Source organism: Columba livia, chromosome Z (genome assembly GCF_036013475.1).
Source record: "Columba livia isolate bColLiv1 breed racing homer chromosome Z, bColLiv1.pat.W.v2, whole genome shotgun sequence".
Classification (NCBI taxonomy): Eukaryota; Metazoa; Chordata; class Aves; order Columbiformes; family Columbidae; genus Columba; species Columba livia.
This window is the reverse complement of record NC_088642.1, coordinates 31,751,518-31,760,824: the sequence shown is the minus strand read 5'-3', so window position 1 is coordinate 31,760,824 and position 9,307 is coordinate 31,751,518.

Below are 9,307 nucleotides of genomic sequence, written 5' to 3'. Positions count from 1 at the left end.
CATGTCACTTTTGTTTTTTATTTTTAAGAGTACAGAGAAACTACTTTAATATGGCTTTTCCATCCTTACATTGTATGCTTTCCTTATCTTTTTACCACATTTATGATAAGATCTTTCTTTCAGGACTGATTTCCCTTGCAGTCCAGCTGTGCTTAGTGTTCTGTTCTTAGATTCCCTTTTTCCAGATGTCTCTGCTGTCAATTTACTTCTGTTTTCACTCACTCATTTTTTTCCCCAAGTAAGGATATTATTACCGATCTCAAGATTTGTCTTTAGATAAACCTGTTCCCAGCAGTCATGACCATCTAATTCTTGTTTTTTTTTATCCTGAGATTAAAAAAAAACACAGACCTTTCTTGTTTCAGCTGTATCTTTATTACTAAATGCCCACAGTTTTCTTGACTGCATTTGATCTTCTGGAGTTTGTTTCTCACATCGGGCAAGCATTTCTAACGTCATCTGACAAGGCCCTGCTAATCACCTGGAGGTTTTTAACTTAATGTCAGACCGAATTTTTAATATACTTGCAAGACAATCATCAATAGAATCTATAATTCAAGATTTTAATATTGACATAGTTTCAGGATAGCCGCTAAGTAGTGAACTTTTTGAAGGGAGAATTTTGCTTTGTGATGCAAGATAATTGCAAACTCATAAATGGGAGACAGACTCACATATAATGAAGTCTTCATAAGGTCCTACTACTAGAATATAGAATATTAATTATAAAGTTCAGAATTTAATATCCAAGTGCTTTATCCAATGTCACTATAGAACTGAAAGAGATTACTGTTGGACAAGCAGTACTGGAAGAAGAGTAAGCTTGTGACAATATCCTAAATGAAAAAAGGAATTGATTTTTGATAGATGTTTTATTGACGGTGGAACTTAAGATTTTATGAACTAAGGAAGGAAATCTTCACTTAAGGTGGCCTTGCATGGCAGTCTTGGAGAAAATAATCTGGGTATTTCACCTGGTGTTTTAGAAGTTTTGAATAGTTAAACCTATTTTGCTCTGCTCATTTAAAATTAAAAGGAATTCACGCCTTCCAGAACAATGAACAAAAGCTGACTTAACATATTCTTCTGTGTCAGAGTCTTTTGGTTTTACACATCTGAGATGTTTCTGGAAGCCTGAGAGGAAATTACTATCTGGAGACAACCTGTTGTTTTTCTGTTTAGAAACCTTGAAGATAGCTGGAATCCAGCTTTCCAAACCATTCATCTAAAGGATGACAAGGTTATACAAAGGTTCTCACCAGCTGTGGGAAATGGGGAAAAAAGTTAAGCACTTGATGATCAAGTGCTTCTTACAAATCTGCAGAGATTTCAAGATACATGCTGGGATTAACTGGAATAACTGAGTTGAAGGGTAATAGAGTTTTAGTAAATCTACATTATTTTTGATTTCTTTTTCCTAACATATGGTCATGACTGCTAAAGTAAAAATATTAATCAAAATTCACTGAATGGAATTGGTTGAGCTACTAAGCATTTGTTTTATAATTAGTGTAAGCTTAACTTTAATTTTCAGAGAATACCAAATTTGAATGGATAGTAGGAGTTATTAACATGCTGTCATATAATACATTGTTATTTTTAAATATAAATTGCATAAATAACTGAAATACAGAAGCACATTTGTTTTCTGCTAACATCTTCTGACCTTATCTGTTTCATTCTCTCGTTTGGGCATATCACAAACTAAATAATAAATACAAGAAACTGTCCTGTAGCAAATGGTCTGGTAGAAACGTCATAACTTACCCTACTTTAAGAATAATTTTGAGCCTGGGAAATAGTGGTATCTTTAAGCTGGAAAGAAATTCTGTTTAGCATTTCTCACAGGGTTTTCACCAACATATGTTTGTTTGGTTGTTTTTTTCCCTCTCAGTACTTCATCACTGTTTTCTCTTTTGACCAGTTTACCATTCTGAGCAACCAACACTTCCTTAGGAATAAAACCTGAGGCTTGCTACCAAATTTAGAAGGAAGAGAACGAGTGGATCTGAAGTCTACACCTGCTAGGCAAAAATATGGGGACTGTTAGCAACAGAAGTGGCTATCTCTCACACATCCTTTGTAGGAAGTGAAAATGGTTTATTTGTTGCCTACACAACGTAAACTGAGATCAGTTACTAGAAGTTTCTACATTTCTACAAAGCTTTGTTTCAAACGCCATTGCCAAATAATTGTCCATAATTTTTGTGACAAATATAGACAAATCATTATTGACACATCTCTCCATACCTTTCTTGCTTTCTCTTGCCCTGCGTAATTACCAACCAGGCTAAACATTCCCTACAGGCAAGGAAGAGAATCTACTATCATTTTTTGATGATCCATTAGTGCAGGTCCTATTTGATTGAGTTTTCTGCTTGTTCACTTGGAATGTAACACTCTGTGACCTTGAAATATGAGCATTAAAGACAGGATACATTATCTTGCTACATGTCACTGTCACCAAATAAAGCTTCTATTACGGGTGCTTTGAAATGAGCTGGTGCTGAAAAGAGAACCTCTGCTGTTAAACCTACCATAACACAAAGTGTGTGTTATTTATTTACGATGTTACATGAATCATCTGCACTTTCTGCGATAAGCCCAGGGCTGTGTGTCTTTCATTTCAGCTGACATTTTGCTGCCATTTGCCAGGCTAAGTAACTACTGTGCAAGCACTCTAAGCTGGTGCATGGTCATTGTTCTGCACAAAATAGATATTTAACTCAACTGAAAGACACTTTTGAAGAATATAAATTTTTACTCATATGTAAGAAATCAAGTAGGTCTGTACTGAACACACTTTTTTGAGATAGCTAAAAGGCTACTGCATGGTATTTGATACACTATTTTAATTCTGTGCACAAAGTGGAAAAAAAATAGTTTTGAGCAAAATTAATTTCTCATGGTACTGAAAGGCTTTTATTTGGAATTACATATTCTTAGACTTGCCTGAAAAGATGTTTGAAAACTGTGTCTTTGTAAAGACGAAGAGCTGTCAGTTACAAACTTTTGAATGTGTTAAAAAGGATCTAATAAAATAATGTTTTTCTGTACTTTGTATTTGGTTTTCCTTTGCAGAGATTTGATTCTGAATCACAAGGAATTGCAAGATTCTTTAGCTTGCTTGATGATGCCCTAAAATGATAGAATCACTGGGTATGTTGTGCATAGAGTAATTGAGCATTTTTGTCTCTCTAACTGTAAGAGGCAGAAAATTGAGTGCAATTCAAGGATAAGAAGTTCTGCCTGCAGTTGTTTAGCTGCTAAGAAAATTTGCTGACAGGTTTGCTTGGATTATTATATTCCTATTTGAGCCAAAAAGTAAATAATAATAATAATAATGAGAGCAATATAAAAATGCACTGGAATTGTCCACAACTGACAAGGTACTGCTAGTTAGAGACTTAGAGACTGCTGGCTAATAATTTATGAGCTTCTTATGCAGTATACCATGTGACTTTCGTTTTCTTCTTCATGGACCACATAAAATTCAAGGTGCTACTTGTAGGTCTGGACAGATTTTCTTCATTTTTTTCTTTTCCAATTAATATTTAAATTCCCAATGAGTTATGCAGAATTGAGGGGGTAGAACACAAATAATGCTAGCTTGAGAAAATGGCATCATGGCTTTCGTCACCACTTTATGACATTTGCTATACTTATATTAAATTGCCTGGCATTTCATGAAACCATGGCCAGACTAATTGTACTTTCATAAACTGTTGTTTTCCCCAATTAAATGATCTGATAATGTTTTCCATGAAGGAATGTCGAGATGTTTAACAAACTCTAATGACTAAAACTTTGAAACTCATCCTTATGTAAAGTAAAAAGCCTCTTACCTGTCCCAAATTTAGCCTGAAACACAGTTTTTATTGGCAAGACTATGTGCATCCTATCCATTTGAAGCTGATGTTGAAAGATGTTAATGATGTTGAAAAGAGTCAGGACAACTTCAGTCTAGTGGTCTAGTTTCAAAACCACCTAAACATCTTGCCTTTTCCTACAAAGATTTTTCCCCTTTCTCCTGCAGTTTGTAGTCTTCAGTAAATGAAAATTTGCAAAGGTGCCTTTGCCTGATGACAAATTTATTTTCACCTCCCTGCAGGATGTTTTTTGTTCTTCAGCTCCAGTGTTACAATTTGCTGAAGCCCACAGTTCCTTGCAGCAATTCAGCATCAGTAGATTTTTAAAGCAGCATTACTCAGGGGACTGTTTGGGATAAGATTCTTCTAGCAAGGGAGAGGCAGAGAACAGGAGCCCCATAGTGAACACACACACACAACCTGCAGGTTGATATGTTGCTTCCTCCCATGCCCTCTTCCAGGAGATGTCATCCATGTCCACTTCCCAGTGCCTCCTCCTGCAGTTTTATCTCAGGACTCACTGGAGGCCTGTTTTTTGCTTTGGTTTACTAAAATAACTTTCTGAGATGTATTTTTGTGAAAAAAGGCACATTGGGCCCTTCCCATTAAGAAGAGTTTTACAGTATATTTTCTGACCCTAGAATTCAGATTAAAATCTCAAGATATTAATTCGTTGGGAACATATTAAGGATGTAAACACCAATCTGTGGTGGAAAAGCTAGTAATTTTTTAGTCATATACAAAAGAAATGTGAGGCAAGCATTTTTATGTGCTTGCCATCTTGTCAAAAATAATTGGCTCATTAATCTTAAAAATATTAATTTAATTGCATTATGCAAGTCAAATGGAAGTAGATCCTTTTGGGTTCTCATCAAGTTAAACACATCTTTTATATATTTACCAGAGTTTCTTTCTCTCTAAAAATAAAATTTCAATAACACCTTCCACAACTAATTAGGAAGAATAAGCAGGGATATAGTAAGAGATAGAGAGCAGATTAAGAGACCACACAGTCAAAGAAGATGTAAACACTACTAATACATCTTTGTGTACATCCCTAACATTAGTTTCTTGTGAAAATAAAGCTTGTTTATGAGAATAGTATAACCAGATCCCCTTATATAAAGATCTGCCTGTTTTATCTGTATAGATATAATCTGGGCAATGGCAATCAAGAAAAATTGCAGAGGGATTTTGGAATAAATGAAGTTTTGTCTGTTTTATTGGTATTCAGGCACTTATCTCACACACACAGGCCCTCCCATCTCCCCATACTCACCCCCTATACAGACATGGCGCCTCACATTCTGTTGGATTTGCTGAATAAGACAATACATGATTTTCCTGTGTTGTTAACTCCTTTTCTATGATCTAGTTTCCAGAATTTTTGTACCTTCTCTGTAACTTTGTAAAATATGGAAAAAGTGACCTAAGTAAGCTATCTTATTATTTCAGTATTTCTTCTCTCTTGCCTTGCTGATAATTATCTTTGACTGCAGGCTAACCACCAAGTGAGAGAGCACTTGAGGAAATGCAGAACATTAACTTGTGTCTCCAAAGCCCTTAACTCTGTCAAACTTCGTACAATGTGTAGGCATTGTTCTGACTTGACAAAATAACACAGTAAAGGACTTGTAAGAAGTTTCAAAGTAAAGGGAAGTGGGTGATATAGCAGCTGCTCAGAGGACAAAGAGTAGGCAGCCAGCACTGAAGTTTACAGATGTGATCATTTCAATTCCCACGTGTAAAAATTTATTTTTAGGTAGTTGGCTACAGTTCCAGTTGTTTACAGCCTCTACAGATTTGTCTGAGTCCACGGCGAAACAATTTTGGTTGTGTGATTTTACACTTTCTTGTGTGTTTTCTAGCCACATGATTTTAGACATTCTGAACATTTTAATAAACTTTTATTTGCCATTCAAAGGTAAGCTATAGAGTCTCTAAAAATAAATTATGTAGGACGGATACTTCTTTGCCTCTTGAGACTTATTTAAGCAAATAACACTTATTGCATTGTATCCTTCTTGCTGTTTCGAGACCATTTTCTCTTGCTGCCACCAAAATTTATAATTTTGCCTGATGTTTCAGAGATATAAGTCTATCACATACAGTGTCAGAAATGCCTGTCCATCTGGACCCTTATTCCAGCAAATTCAGCTTGTACAGTTTCTTGAGCTTAGTTCTCTATTTCAACAATTTATAACACATATCTATAGGTTAGAGTGGACCCTACAATCTTCCACTTACTTTGGATGACACACACCAGTAGAGACAACCAGGAAGAGAATGAAAGGGAAATATACAATGAAGAGAGTACTTGGGTCATTAAATGATGCCTGTTTGAGTGTGACTATGCCTGCATTTCACTGCATTTTGATTTGCTGCTGTACAAGGAGTGAAACAGAGCTGTAAAATCTCAACTACTAAACCATATGCCCACCAAAAGCTTCCCTGTAACTATATTGGTCTTAGGGAAACTTTTTCTTAAAGGTGTCTGACACTTGGAAAACATTTACAAAGTGCCTCTAGTGGTCTTGCGAACTATATGTGGCCAAAGAAGACGTATTCCTGCACTGCACAATGTGCTTTTGTGTAGAAATGCCTTAAATACCCTAAAACTGATATCTTCTTGCAGCAAATAAATTGGAAGTAATTGTCCAGATTAATCTGTACAGAGTCTCCTCATGTACCTTTCTAAAAATTATTTAACCTTATTAATTTTTAGGTTATTGCTTATTATGCAATTTAATCTCGGGAGTGAGGGGGTTCATTATTTTTCTGGGACAGATTTTTGAACCATTGTTACTGAATTGCTTTGGCATATCTAGTGCCCTAAATGCTGCAAGCTACCACCTTCATTGTTTCTTGTCTACTTCATGCTTTTCCAGATCATGACAAACAATTGAACCAGCTAAGCATGTATGTGGAGAGCTCTCAAGAATAGCCTACTAGAATTAAATACAACATGACTCAGGCTCATGGATAGAAGATGGAATTTGTAGAGCCACTTTGTCCAGTTGGTGGGTGCTGTCCTCTTTATCTTTTTCTTCTTAAGCCAAATAAATCTCTACTCTCACATTTGTCCTTGGTACAAATTGTCAACCTATAGGACTTGTGGAATTAATGCAAGGAGTCTTTCTCCTATACACAGCAGCAGAGGCTTTGGAGAGTTCAAAAGTGGCATTAAAGCTATGTTTACTTCCTCTTAACATATGGGTAGCAATTTCTGAAACATGAATTTTCTTTCATGTTGAAATCTGGAATGCTGCCATCTGGTACTTACAGGTAATCATATGTCTGTTCTTTTTTCATCTCAGTTATAAGATATTATTTCATTTTGCGTGTATATATGGTGAAACACAGGATATGTTTGTGCCCAGTTAATTTAAATTAGATAGGTATCATGTCACAATATTTCTGTGCAGCATTATGATTTTTTTTAAAAAATAATATTACTACTGAAAAGAGATTGAGCATTGCTCATGGATGTGTCTTGAAAGTCCAGGGAGTCCAAGGGACATCTGTTTCCTCACCACAACCAGGGGGTCTGTGGAAGGATAAAAGAGAAGAAACTTATCCACTTCCTCTCATTGCAGCCTATCCATGAGTCTAAAACGCAGTTTGGGAAGTGAGTTCACAGTGCAGTGTCTGCCTTGTCACACTGTACATTAACTCTTCTACTCCTGTGGATGCCAGGGAAGCATGTGTTCTGAATAAATAGAGATTAATCCCATTTCTATAGCTTTACTAAGTTTTTACAATTTAATATTCTGAAATTACGGATGTATTGTCACCTGGAACATGTGCTCTTTTTAGTCAAAATGCTGGTGCAAAGTGCCTGTTGTGTGTGATAATAAGATTTGTAGCCTTTATATCATCTCTTTCTTAAATTAGAGTTGTGTTTCTGCTGTGAAGTCAGTATAATTATTTTTTATGTGGAATTTAGACGGGCTGTGTGAATGTTGTTGTCAATGATCTTTATTAGGCTAGTATATTAACTTGGAATAGAAAAAGAATATAGAATAATTACAGAAGTAAAAAGTTACAGAAAGGAGCATTTGATGTTGCCTGGCCTCTATTTTTTGACATCTAACAAGCCTATGCTCAGCTTTCAAATAAGTGATGCAATTTTTCATAATTACTAACCTTGTGGCAGTTTCTAACAAAAAACTTCTTACTGAAAAACAGACATTTTTGAAGATTATGTCTCATACATGTGACTATAGAGATATAATTTCTAGATAACTCCCATAAAGATATAGAGACTTAGTTACATTGAAAAATTTCCATCACAGGTCTTTGAAGTTTTATTCTGTTATAATTCTTCATATGCAAATACAACCTGTGCACCCTTCCATTGAGTGTGCATTGACTGAGACCAGTATAAAATCAAGATGTGGAAAATAAATAATAAATAAAAAAGTAATATATTACAAATAGGTTTAATTCCATGTGTAATTTGCAGTTAGAGGAAAATTGGCATGGTGTTTTTCTGTTAAATCTGTTAAAGGACAATAGTAAAGTGTATTTTTGCCAGCGTCATTTCACAGCTTGTACTTGCTAGAAAACGTTGTTTTATTAGCACGTTCCCTCCGTCTGTGAGACTATCAAAGTGCTGATCACCTGTCCACTGCCAGTTTTACTTGAATTCTTTGTCATTCACTGTGATCTTAAAAACACTTGTCTGGTATTTTGTTTGTGGAGAACTGAATATGTTTTTTCTTCACTCTTCATAAATGGCTTGCAATGTGGTGCACAATTTACTATCTTGCTTTGTGGCTCTTCATTTATTGCTATTCAGCTGCCCAAGGGACTGAATACTACAAAGGCAACTTTGCTTCTGTTCATATTAATCATCATGGGATACAAAAAATAGCTGGTAGCATTTCTTAAAATTATATTCAACCACTCTGGTTAAAGTCAGAAGTTTTTGAAATTTTTATCAAATGCTGTGATAACAGTATCGTCAACAAAATCTTCCTGGTTTTAGTTTCCTTTCTGCTTCAGATAGCGATGATATTTCTTCTTTCCTACCACAACACAAAGATCTGTTTTGCAGGGTGAAGTGGCTGCAATAATACGTCTATTCATCATTGTGAACAGCAAAACCTTTATGTAGGTTCAGAGACATGGCTGGAAATGTGAGCAAGAGGCATCTTGTTTTATTTGCAGTGACATGTATACAGCAGGCAGCCAGCCAACTTGTTTATTTCTGTTCATATTTATTACTGCATGCTGTAGTGCTGCAGCTGATTGCCAAACCTCTTGGCATTTTGTGTAACACAGGTTCTGCATAAAGCAAGGGAGGACATTTATTTGCTGACTTTTATTATTTAAAGGTTCCATGGAAAGGACTAAATGCTAATATGAGAGAATTCCTGAGTCCTGCCCTTTCATCTTGTCTATATCCAAATGTCCTTTAACAAAAATATTGCAGG